Here is a 12,857-nt window from a genome sequence, read left to right on the forward strand (position 1 = left end):
AGGAAGGGGCCAGTTTTTCTTTTCTTTTTTTTTTTTTTTTTTGTCTTTTTGTTATGCTTTTCCACAATAGACTGTGAGATATTAGGACTAAATGATCTCTGATCTTTTACAAAGCTGCAATTCAAAGATTTTGAAAATGGCCGTTTCCATTGTCCCTGATCTGTGCAACTGGAGTGGGTTCAGATGCTTTATGTGGGTTCCCTACTTTGATTTCTGGGTCTGTAATCACCCAAGGGTGCTCATGAGAACTCCAACACATCCTAAATGCAGAGTATTTTTAAATTTATTTTTATTGAAGTATGGTTGATTTACAATGCTGTGTTAGTTTCAGGTGTACAGCAAAGTGATTCATATATATATATATATGGCTCATATTCCTTTCCATTATGGTTTATTACAGGATATTAAATATAGCCCCTGTGCTATACAGTAGGTCCTTGTTGTTAATTCCATATATAGTACTTTGTAACCACTAATCCCAAACTCTTAATTTATCCTCTTTTTCCCCTTGGGTAACCATAAGTTTGTTTTCTATGTCTGTGAGTCTGTTTCTGTTTTGTAGGTAAGTTCATTTGTATCTTTTTTTAGATTCCACATATAAGTGATGTCATATGGGATTTTTCTTTCTCTTTCTGACTTACTTCACTTAGAATGACAATCTCCAGGTCCATCCAAGTTGCTGCAAATGGCATTATTTTACTCTTTTTAATGGCTGAGTAGTATTCCATTGTATAAATATGCCACAACTTCTTTATCCAGTCATCTGTCAGTGGACATTTAGGTTGCTTCATGTCTTGGCTATTGTATACAGTGTTGCTGTGAACAATAGGGTGCTTATATCTTTTCAAATTAGTTTCCTTTGGATATGTGCCCAGGAGTAGGATTGTTGGATCCTATGGTAACTCTATTTTTAGTTTTTTAAGGAATCGCCATACTGTTTTCTATAAGACTGCACCAAACCACATGCCCACCAACAGTGTAGGAGGGTTCCCTTTTCTCCACACCCTCTCCAGCATTTGTTTGTGGACTTTTTAACGATGACCATTCTGACTGGTGTGAGGTGATACCTCATTGTAGTTTTGATTTGCATTTCTCTGATAATTAGCAGTATTGAGCACTTTTTCCTGTGCCCATTGGCCGTTTGTATGTATTCATTTGGGAGATGTTTGTGTAGGTCTTCTGCTCGTTTTTGATTGGGTTGTTTGTTTTTTTGTTATTAAGTTGTATGAGCTGTTTGCATATTCTGGAAATTAAGCCCCTGTCAGTCACGTCATTTGCAAATATTTTCTCCCATTCCGTAGGTTGTCTTTATGTTTTGTTTATGGTTTCCTTTGCTGTGCAAAAGCTTGTAAGTTTAATTAGGTCCCATTTGTTTATTTTTCTTTTATTTTATGGCCTGGGTAGAATGCCCTAGGAGAACATTGCAAAGATTTCTGTCAGAGAATATTTTGTCTATGTTCTCTTCTAGGAGATTTATGATGTCCTAATGTCTAAGTTTTTAAGCCATTTGGAGTTTATGCTTGTGTATGGTGTGAGGGAGCGTTCTGACTTCATTGTTTGCATATGGCTGTCCAGCTTTCCCAGCACCACTTGCTGAAGAGCCTGTCTTTTCTATATTGTATAGTCTTGCCTCCTTTGTCGGAGATTACTTGACTGTAAGTGTGTGGGTCCAGCAGTAACTTTAATATTGCCATTTGCTCTCTTATTATTCAAGTCAGTGAGGGATTATCAGCAGGATCTCTGTGGCTTGGGCAAAACCAGGGGTCAAGCCCAAACTGTGAAGCTGGGAGGGTCCAAATATCTGGCACATACGATACACGGCACACAGTAGTGTGACCTTGAAGATTCCAACAGTCTTTAAAACAATTATCTCCTGAAGTTCTTAACCACAAAGGGAACAGGCTGGAGAGAAGGGGAGTTCTAAAGCATAAATGGTTAGAGGCAGCTCCTCTTCCAGTGCCATTTGTAGACTTTCAGGATGTGAGGTCAATCTGAAAAGTGATGGGTGAGCCATGATCTCATCCTAGGCTGATCCTTAACTTGCTCTGTGGCTTCAGGAAAGTGCCATCATTTCTGTATCTTCACTTCTGAGTGTCTGGCAAATGGGATAACGGTTATATTAGAAACTTTAATTTGAGTTTGCATTTATCTTGTTAGACAAGACTCGTTGAAATAGGACCACTGCCACTTTTAAATTGTCTCTCTCTCCCCACCTTTGTGAATCTACAATAGAGGGATATTAGAGGATAAAGGTACTGGGAGATTTTCAGCATTATGTCTATTCTGGATACTGAGTTAGGTGCCCATTTACCCACTTTAGTCCCATCACAATGGGATATATTTTTCTATTTTACAAATTGAACTCGCTCCACTGATTTTAAATACTGAAATAATTACTCAAACACCAAGCTGCCCTACCGGTATGAAGTCCAGTGACTCCCTTTTTAGTGCTTCTTCAATATTTCATTTCCAGAAAGAGATCGTAGGCTTTATTTCATCTAATAGGATGGTCAGTCCGTCTTCTCTTCCCAGTGGTGAAAAGACCAGAACATTTTTTTTTTTTTTGCTGCCATTTGTGGCTAGTAAAGAAAATAAAATGCAGTCGCTGTTATCCCACTGTACAAAATTACAACAGAGAACAAAGGAGAAGGAGGCGATGGCAGAGGAGGAGGGCGGGGAACAGAAACTTGCGTCTTGGTCCCAGGGAGATCCCGCCTGATTAGTGCCTTGGCCGTTGGGCCCAGGGGAGGACACAGCTTAAATGAAGGTAAAGTCGTGTCAACAGGCACGCTCTCCAGCAAGCTGCTTTCCAAAGATAAGCTTGGAACTGAAGGACTTCCCAGAAAATGACAGGCCTTTTTTTTTTAGTTTTTGAATTTAATTTACTTTTTTTTTTTTTTGGTGAGGGGGAGGTAATTAGGTTTATTTAGTATTTATTTACTCTTAGAGGAGGTAGTGGAAATTGAACCTAGGATCTCATGCATGCTAAGCATTCGCTCTACCAACTTGAGCTATACCCACCCCTCTGACAGGCCTTTTTTAATTTATTTATTTTTCCTTCCAGAACTTGGTCTCTTTCCCACTGCGTTTATCAATATGCCTCAGCTAACTGAGGATCTGGCGCTAATAATATCTTCCCAGTAAGCGTTCGGTGGCCTTTTTAACATCCACTGGCACCTGACCATACCTGCCAGGCTCTTTCCGCGGGCTAACTATAATTCCTGAGACAGTCCGGGGTGGTAGGTTTCTTAGTGTTGCCATTGTGCAAATGGGAAAACCAAGAAACTGAATGACTCCCAAAGACTAGCAGCATTTAGAAAAATTCCAGGACTGAAATGAGAGGGCAAGTCAGTCTAAGTCTGACACAGCTGTTCGTTCTCTCTGGCTGACCCTTTCGCTAAGTCTTTCGGGTATTACTCACATCCCAGAAAAAGTGCTCCCCGCCTTCATAGAAACATCATCACTTGTATGGGTACATATGTGTGTATACTTACATTAATTCTTAATCTTTAAATTATAAAACTAGACAAATGTGTCCTTTTTAAAAGATGCACACCAGGTAGAACTACATAATGTGAAAATGAACACCTATCTGTCCACTCTCACTCTCACACCAATAGTCTAGGGTTCATCACCCACGTCTCCCCCATGCATTTATGTAGAAATATGTTCTTATATACATATATCTGATTTTTCAGTATCAATCACATCATAATATAATACTCTTTTATTAAAATCCTACCCATATGTCTTAGAATATCCATTGAACCTCTATTTAATTTTAGCCAGTTTTTTAATTTGACTTTTAATGTTTCCTCCTAATTTTTCTGAAGTATTGTTGATTTACAGAGTGTTAATTTCTGATGTACAGCATAGTGACACATATATATAAAATATATATATATATTTATGCCTCTTTATTTTTAAAGATGGCAGAAATATCCCATAGTACAGATGAATCATGTGTTTTGATATTTTAGTCAAGGATTCTTAAAGATCTTGTTGGAGGATTACAATGCAAAGGGTAAAAACTGTACTCTGAAACTTCAGGCATTGTCACAAGCTTGGAAAGGAGACGGCTGGAAACATTTTGAATCATGTGTTACGAACTGGTGAATAGTACCTCAGACCTTGAACCCAGACTTGGCTCTCCACCCCAGCTGCAGTGCTTACTACGTGTGTGAACTTGGGAAAGCCATGAATTCTGTGACTGGTCTTATTCTCTAAAAGATGGAGGGGACGATGACTTTATAGGGTCCCAGCGAAGTCAGAATGAGGTTCCTGATGGCAGTGCAGAATGAAAGGCTTAGAACAAACCCTGGGACAAAGCGGGGTCATAATAAACACATCTGTCAATCTTTTTGCCATTTTTGGCTACTCCCATCCAAAACTTCTTTCTATTTTGAGGGAATTTTAAAATAAAGTCCTTGTGTCCCACTATGGAAACTCAGGTCAGCTGGAAATTTCTGACTGTCTCCCACCCGCTGTGGCAGTTTCAGCCCCTGACCTAGGCTGGGTCCGTTGTATCCTCATCACTGGAATTTGGAGAATCTGGGGGGCAGTTATGCCAAATGCACAGGGAGTGATACACTGGGGGCCGTTTGTGAACAGCAGTAGCAGTGGTCTTTAACCAGCATGTTCATTTGGAAGTAAAATGTTCAAATAATTTCCTAGAAATACAACATAACTTACTGAAAAGAGCGAGCTTTCAAATGCATCAAAAGGGGGAAAAATGAACTTTTCATATGTAATAATGTTGCTCTAAAAACTGTTAATTTCTCATGCTCTCATTCAAAAATAATTTCCTCCAAGATTGCATTAATCTTGATTGAAAAGGCAGCCTCATGATGTTTTAATATTCTTTTTTGGGGGGGTGTGGACTCTGGACATAGTCGTTCACTATTGAATTTTTTTTTTTTTGCCCCTTGACTAGACAGAGAAGTGTGAGTTTCTCAGAGCCAGCAGACTGTTGCAGATAACTCCCCAGCCCACCCGGCTCCCTGCCATCGGCCCTGTGCCCCGCCTGGAGTCCACTCCTTCCTCAGTTACCAGACCTTCTTATTCCTTGAGATTTGGCCAGTGGAAGTTGGGAGGTGATGTTAAATCTTACTTCTTTATTCATTGCCTGCTGTTGTGTAAAAATCCATTCACCGAAGGGACAACCTGCTCTTAGTTCCATGTTTAAAACTGCAGATTAATTTTTAATGAAGTTACAAGATAATCTGCAGGTAAAGCCAATACGTGGAGGATGGCAGAACTGAGAGAAACGAATCTGGTCCCTTGAGAACACTGAAAAGCCTTTGGCTCCGGTGCTCTGCCTACTTCTGGGTCCTGTTAATCATATTAGTCAGAAAAAGCCCCTGTATGTGTTTAAGTCAATTTGAACTGAGTCTATTTATTTATTTAATTATTTATTTATATTTATTTATTTTTGCAATAAAAGTACTACCTGATAGATCTAAACAGTTAATTAGAGATATAGATATAAGCAGAGATTTTGAAATTGCACACTCAGGAATAATAGAAAAATAGAAATCTATGGACGATCTGCTGCATATCTCAGATTTGGCAGGTAGGTATTAAACGCAAGTCATGTTCTACACGCGGGTGACATTTGGTACCGTAAAGAGGAAAAGAAAAGGTCACATCCTTCTTTCGGAGAAGCACTTCATCTAGACTAGCCCAGAGTGTTACAGGAAGAAGAAACTCTACTTTCTCTCACTGTGTTACCTTGTAAGGGACTCCCAAACAGTTGTATTATCCTACTGTGGAAAGGAAAAAAAAAGAAAAGGTTGAGAATAGAGTTTACAGGAAATTTGTGAAGAGTCATAATATTTCACATTAAATGCTTTAATTTGTAAGAAATAGAATCTGTTGGAAGACTTTTAAGCGGAAAGGAAACACACGAGCATACTCTAGGGAGTGAGGTTTGGTTGCGGGGTGTGTGATGCATTGAATTTGGTAAGTTTGGACGCTCATAATTAACAGTCCGGGGAATAGCATTTAATAACATTTAAGGATGGCTATCACATCCCCACAAACTCAATTTTTTTTCTTTGTTTCCGGAAGTTATAATAAGTCATGATTTCTAGGGACCTTCCCTTTAAGTTATTCTTTATTGGAGGTTCCCACATACAATTGTATATTAAAAAATACTACTCCTCATGTAGACCAAGAAGAGTGATAATGACACCTCAGATGTGTGTGTGATGTTTTACTGTCATGAAATGCTCAGAAATACCCTGCTGTGGTATCACAACAAGACTGTGAGGTGATTGGGCGAGAATTTTTATTTTGACACCTAGAAAAACTGAGGCTTAGAGAGCTAAGTAATTAATTGCGCGTTGGAGTTCAGAGTATGGGAGCAGGTGCAGATGGTCATTCTGTAGAGATTCGTGGCTTTTCATTCCTCCATGTGGCTTCGGAGGCAGCAGAACGGGCTAGCCCCTACTTTATTCCACCAAAAGGGATTGAAATTACACTACATTTTAAAAAATTGAGTTATAGTCAGTTTGCAATGTTGTGTCAATTTCCAGTGTACAGCACAATTTTTCAGTTATACATGAACATACATATATTCATTGTTGCATTCTTTTTCACTGTGAGAGAATTTTTTGATACATTTACTTTCTCTTTCAACTTTATAGAAACTAAACTATTTACAGTATAGCAACTTACCATTTTAAAATAATAAACATCATATTAAGGGGAGAGAACTTCTGTCAACTGAACTTTCATGATTCCTTTACACGCATTTCTTCCTTGTATTTATTTCGTTTCAAAGGGAAGTTAGCTCTAATTTCTTGCTCCCTATGGAAACAATAGGGGTGTTCCATGTTTAACAAAGAGGTGGAGATGACAACTCTTCTCTTCTTTCTTTTTTTTCCCTTAAAATTAATGAGCAGATAGTGTTTGTTCACAGACAGCTGTAGCAGGAAATACACTAATGATTTTTTTGGCAACACATCCTTCTTGGTAAAGAACCCTTTGGCTTCTTAAAAAAGCTCTATCAGTCTTACAAAATACATTCCTGTAGCAATTATTCCGTTTTTTAAAAAATTCATTTACTTCTTTGCTCATTTATTAAATTACTACTCAGTAGCTAATGTTAAACAGGGTACTGGGTGCAGGGTACTGAACTGAGTTCTAGTTAAACGTACACCAAATTTAACATTGAATGAAGACAGACTTGAGGAAATGTCAAGAGCTCCCAGCAGACAGTCTTTTCATTTGATCAATACTTAATAAGGAAATAGGTAACGAAGGCAAGTATGATTATGGGAGACAGGTAAGTAGAGGTGATATTCAAGAATAAGGATAGTTTTAGGGAGACAAATGTGGAAATTGGACTCAGGGAGTCTGGGTTTCGAATCAATGTTAGGCTTGTGACTTGCACTAATTACCTCTGTAACCTCCTCCTCTTTTGAGGTTTTGAAAACTTCCTCATCTCTAAACAGTGGAGACCCTAGAAAATCTGAAGGTCCTTTTAAGCTCTGACCCTTCATACTTGCACGGTGGGTATACCAAAAATGCATGCAAAATTACAAAACAAAAATAAGAACATAAGAAACAGAAAAGGTGTTTAGAGGCAATTCAGGGCAACAAACATCCCCTGAACCTCAAATATTGTTCTGCAGGGTGCTAAGCACTTAGGGGGCATAAGAGAGAAGTCATCCATGACTCCAACAAGCTTGTATAAACTGACTGGGTTGATAAGTGATACTCAACCCACGTGAGCAGGGTCGTGTCCCAGCTTCAGCGTGGGGCCCCATTATGAGAAGCATCGGTCCAATAACAGATTTTGGTTTTCTGCAGGGGTGCAACTCTTTGAAGCTCCAGGGAAGAAAAATTTCCACCTGGTTGTATCTTTTTTCAGAAAAGAATCCGGATAGATCATTATTCTTTAACCTGAGAAGTGTAAGAAAGACAAAGTTCCTTGTGGCCAGTGAGGCTTGGTCTTTTGTACCCTAACCAGCTCCCCCCGCCCCAGTCTATCTGTAATTGTGGCAGGGGCAAACATGGTCGCATCAGAATTTAAGCCAGGGGGGTTAGGAGAGCAGAATCTCCAACTGGAGGTCATTATCACGGCGTTTACCATCAGAGCCAGTGCCTGCCTACCGGCTTCCGATCGCCACACATCAAACATGAACAACACGACTTTGGCATCTTTCCCACTTCCTTCTATTTTGTTACCTGCAAAGGGAGACAGGTGGCCACTAAATAGTCCATAGTACCAAAAGAGAAGCAAGCATAAGAATGTCCTCGACTCCCATAAATGATCACTCATTGAGAGGCAGCCTTGCTCAGGTAGGTGGGATGCTGCAGGACGAGTGTCCTGATGGCTTTATGAGACATCCTGATGGATGAGAGTGGTCTGAATACACCTCACCTCCCTATCACCATCCTTTGGACAGTAATTCAAGGGCACTGTTACAAGGCGACATTAGAATAGAATGGAATGTTCTGGTTGTGTTCACCACAGTGCACAGTGGGATGGGCCTTTTATTTGCTTTGTGTGAACATTTTCCTATAAAAACACTCTAGGTTCATGGCAACACATCCGCAGTGCTGCGACACTGGGTCATACATCACTTTCACAATTAATTAAAAGCTCTAGGTCTTTTTCAAATGACACTCATGCAACAAGTATTGCTCAGCTTTTTCTTCTGCAATTAATTTTAGAATCTAGATTCTATTTTAGTTACTGCCACATCCCAGCTTTCCAATGTCTGCTACGTTCGACTCTGTCATCTAAACTATTAGCCATTGACAGATTTTGTTGATAAAACTCTTTAGCCAGTTGGATGAACACCTGTCCAAGTTGTGGATGGTTATGTTCCCTGTTAAGATCTCCCCCTGCAGAGTGACAGAGTATTGAGAAGGTCAAGCATGTAATTAAAAGTTGCTTTTTGAACATAAAGTTAGAGCAAAGGGAAATAGTTCTAAGAGGACTTTCAGTAAAGTCACGAAAAAAGAAACCAGGTGTATTCGTGAAACTGAAATAAATGAACCTTGCCCCCACGTGGGCTATATGCCCAGGAATGGGATTGCTGGATCATACGATACTTCTGTTTTCAGTTTTTAAGGGAACCTCCATACTGTTCTCTGTAGTGGCTGCACCAATTTAGATTCCCACCAACAGTGTAGGAGAGGTCCTTTTTCTCCACACCCTCTCCAGCATTCATTGTTTGTAGACTTCTTGATAATGCTCTTCTGTCCAGTATGAGGTGCTACCTCAATGTATTACTCACTTTTATTTATGGAGCCGTGGTCCAAGAATGCTAAAGTGTAAAATAAAAATATTTTAAATGGTAGGAATTGCCTTACAGGTTAATTTCAAACTTTGAAGATTTTTTTTTAGTTCCTTCCCTCCTTTGTCATGTCAACCACCTTACACGGCTCTCCTTCCTCATCCTTTTTCAGGGTTAACTGATAGTGATTAACTGACAGTGATTTTGTGATCGCTTTGAAAAGCTTTTCGCTATCCCCCAAGCATCTGGATGATTTATTACCAGCTCTTACAGAATGAACTCTTCTTTCCCTCCTTCGGGTAACTGCACTGGCATAGAGAGTTTAAAGATGCATTTCTTTGATAGAAAGAAAAGTAGGAGTCACACAGTAGTCTGTCTCTCTGATTTCTGGGATTTAGCACATTCCCTCACTCACTTCCTAGGAATCGAATCTTATATCATGATTTCAGGGGTCATCTTTACAGCAATGATTCCCAAATGTGTATTTCTCTTCTAGAATGAACCCCAGACTCATCCGTTCAGCTGCCACTCCATGTCTCCCCTTAAAATATGCCCCAAGCTGAGCACCTGATTTTCTTCCAAAACCTGTGCTCCATGTCATAGCATAGTAATCTATTTTCTCTTCTCTTGACTTTTCCTTTTTTTTTCCTTCTTTCCTTCCTTCTTTTCTGTTATTTTTTTTTAATTGAAGCATAACTTCTATACGATAAATGCACAAAATGGGAAGGGTATAGCGCCAATTTCACTTTTACATATGTGTGTACCAGGACTCCAGAACGCCCCCTCACACCCTAGCCCAGTCAGTTCTCTTCAAGGGTTAATTTACTTCTTGGTACCTTTTCTTAATAACTTCAGAACAAGGCTTTAAGATAATAGAGATGGAAGTCAACAGAACTGAGTCATAATGTAATTTTATGGAACTATGAGGAAGCATTTGATGCCTGACTACCATTGAACTGCAAGCCTTAAGTGTCACATTGTCAAGAACAAACACATCTCCATGAATATAGAACAAATAATCTACGACTATGTATAAACACTCATTTCTTTCTAATTAAATGCTCAGTCTGAATAGATTTTTTTGAAAATCCGAACTGTCAATTAATTTTAGTCCAGATCAGAAAGCAGCATTGTGTAGTGCACAAACACATGAGGCACTGGTCAGGTGATATCTGGGTCGAGTCCGTACATTGGTGTTTGCTGACTGTTTATATCTGGACAAGGTCCTGAATCCTCCTGTCCCTGTTTACTCATCTGCAAAATGCAGACAAAGGACTGTTGTGACGGTAAAGTGCAAAAATGAAAAAAAATCATCATAGCACTGGGAATGAGGTATGTTTTCTAATTAACTCCAGTAGCACTAAGGGGAAACAGAGAAGTCAGTTAGAATTCATTGAACATTCTTAATACCTCTTCCTCCTACGTATCTTGCATGTGTTATTTCACTTAATCAAGAAAGAGGAAAAACATCTCAATTTCAAAGAACTCTGTATCCGATGACGTTTAAAGTCTATATACAGATCAAAAGAATAGATAAACAAGATTATACTGTATAGCACAGGAAATATATAGAAGATCTTGTGGTAGCTCACAGTGGAAAAAAAATATGTGACAATGAATATATGTATGTTCATGTATAACTGAAAAATTCTGCTCTACACTGGATTTTTTTTAACATTTTTATTGATTTATAATCATTTTACAATGTTGTGTCAAATTCCAGAGTTCAGCACAATTTTTCAGTCATTCATGGACATATACACCCTCATTGTCACATTTCTTTCTCTACACTGGAATTTGATACAACATTGTAAAATGACTAGAACTCAATAAAAAATGTTGGAAAAAAAGTAAAAATAGAAAAAAAAAAAAGTAAAATTAGAAAAAAAAAGTACATTTGGTAATCCTGTTTCCCAGATACTAGGGGCTTTGGTTTTATGGTGGCTCCCACCAGTGGTTTCCGTGTGTGTGTGAGCATGTGTGTGGCAGGGGGAGGTAGTGTCCCCTTCCACCTGCTACTGAAGAGGCAGAAACTCTCCTTTTCACCCCATTAATGGTTGCCGCCAGGGGTTTTCTCAGGTGTGCTCACAGATCTTGTCACCCCGCCAGAGCATCTCCCCTTTCTCTCCTCTTTCACTCCAGCTGCCTTCACAGATCTAGGACTCTCAGGATCCTGCTGCTTGGGAACTCTGTTTCCAGTAGCTCCCTATCTCGAGGAGGGGTTTGTCTTCTGGGCTCTGTGAAGCCTCTAGTGACCGCTCATCAGCCAGCACTGGCTTGGATGCTGGCCGCCACTGTTGCAGGGATAAGGGTGACTACTTCCTGGGGCCACATGAAATTGTTTGTCCCTAGAACTGTAACTCAGAGCCACTGTGGGTTTTATTTAAAAGTGGTTAAGACTGCATTTCTCCCTTTGTTGTTTTATCTTATGTCATTTTATGAATATATATAATATATATTTTGGGGGTGGGGAGGGTGGTAAACTAGGTTTATTTATTTATTTTTTAAGTGGCAGTACTGGGGATTGAACCCAGAACCTCATGGATGCTAAGCACACACTCTACCTCTGAGCTATGCCCTCCCCCTTTATGAATAATTTTTTTATCATTCCAAAGGACAATTTGGGTCCCTCGTGGCTCTGGGAACCCTTATATTCCTATTGCGCAACTTTTCCATTCATGACGGCAGGAGTTCCTCCTCCTTTGTTCACTGGCATTTCCCTACCAGTGAAAGACTGCAGATCAAACCAACATGTCAATTCCAGTACAACAACGCATGGTTGAATCCTGCATTCTTTCCTTCCATATGTGTAAAGCTGTCCTCTAACAGTGTGGTTCCCATGATTCATAATTATTTATTTATGTGTTCAAATCATAGGATACATAGTACTTTCCATATGTCTGTGTTAAAACAAACACAATCTTATTCACGAGCGTTGAGCATGTGTTTATTTAGATATAGAAGACATAGAGTCCAAACACGGCATTCAAACATTAGTTGAGTTGAATCCTTTTCCCCACCCTTTATGGTGACTGTTTTAGCTATGTGAAATATAGTTTAATGTGTTCTTGTTTCTGTTCCATTTGGGATTTTACTGCCCCCTGTCGGTGGCGCGGTATCATGTACATACGAACACTGTGTGGAGAGAAGCGAAGCAGTTCTCTGTTTATTGATTCTTAGAAAAGGGTTTATATAGGACATGCACGGTGCCTCACATATCATTTAAGTTATAACAATGTTAATAATCTTAAGCTATTTAGGTCCTGCAGTAAGCTCCTGCAGTAAGCTCAGGATGTTACATGATCAAGGACAGATTGTTTGAAAGTTTGTCATGAAGCTTCATTAAGTAGGCCACCTCTTATCCAGCCGGCTGCACCTGTCTTAGGTTGTCCTCCTCTGAGGATCTCACCCGTCATTGGCTCTCCAGCCGTCCATACTGGACACATCAAGTAGGCCATTTCTTATCCAGCCTGAATACGTGACATTCCTCACAGCTTGTTTATCAGTTCAGCCCATGGCTTATTCTCTAGAGCCTTCAGACGGGGGCCTACCCCCACCCTTATTGATTAGATTTTATTTTAAAGAGTATGTGAGACATGAACATGA

At 39.5% G+C, this 12,857-nt stretch overlaps 1 long non-coding RNA gene across 5 annotated transcripts in view; it reads left to right on the forward strand.

The window, feature by feature from the left end:
- The window catches only part of LOC116147618 (uncharacterized), a 333,894-nt gene that overhangs the window by 52,691 nt on the left and 268,346 nt on the right, over positions 1-12,857 (forward strand). The gene's annotated exons all lie outside the window — the stretch shown is intronic.

The sequence above is a fragment of the Camelus dromedarius genome, chromosome 19, assembly GCF_036321535.1.
Source record: "Camelus dromedarius isolate mCamDro1 chromosome 19, mCamDro1.pat, whole genome shotgun sequence".
Classification (NCBI taxonomy): domain Eukaryota; kingdom Metazoa; phylum Chordata; class Mammalia; order Artiodactyla; family Camelidae; genus Camelus; species Camelus dromedarius.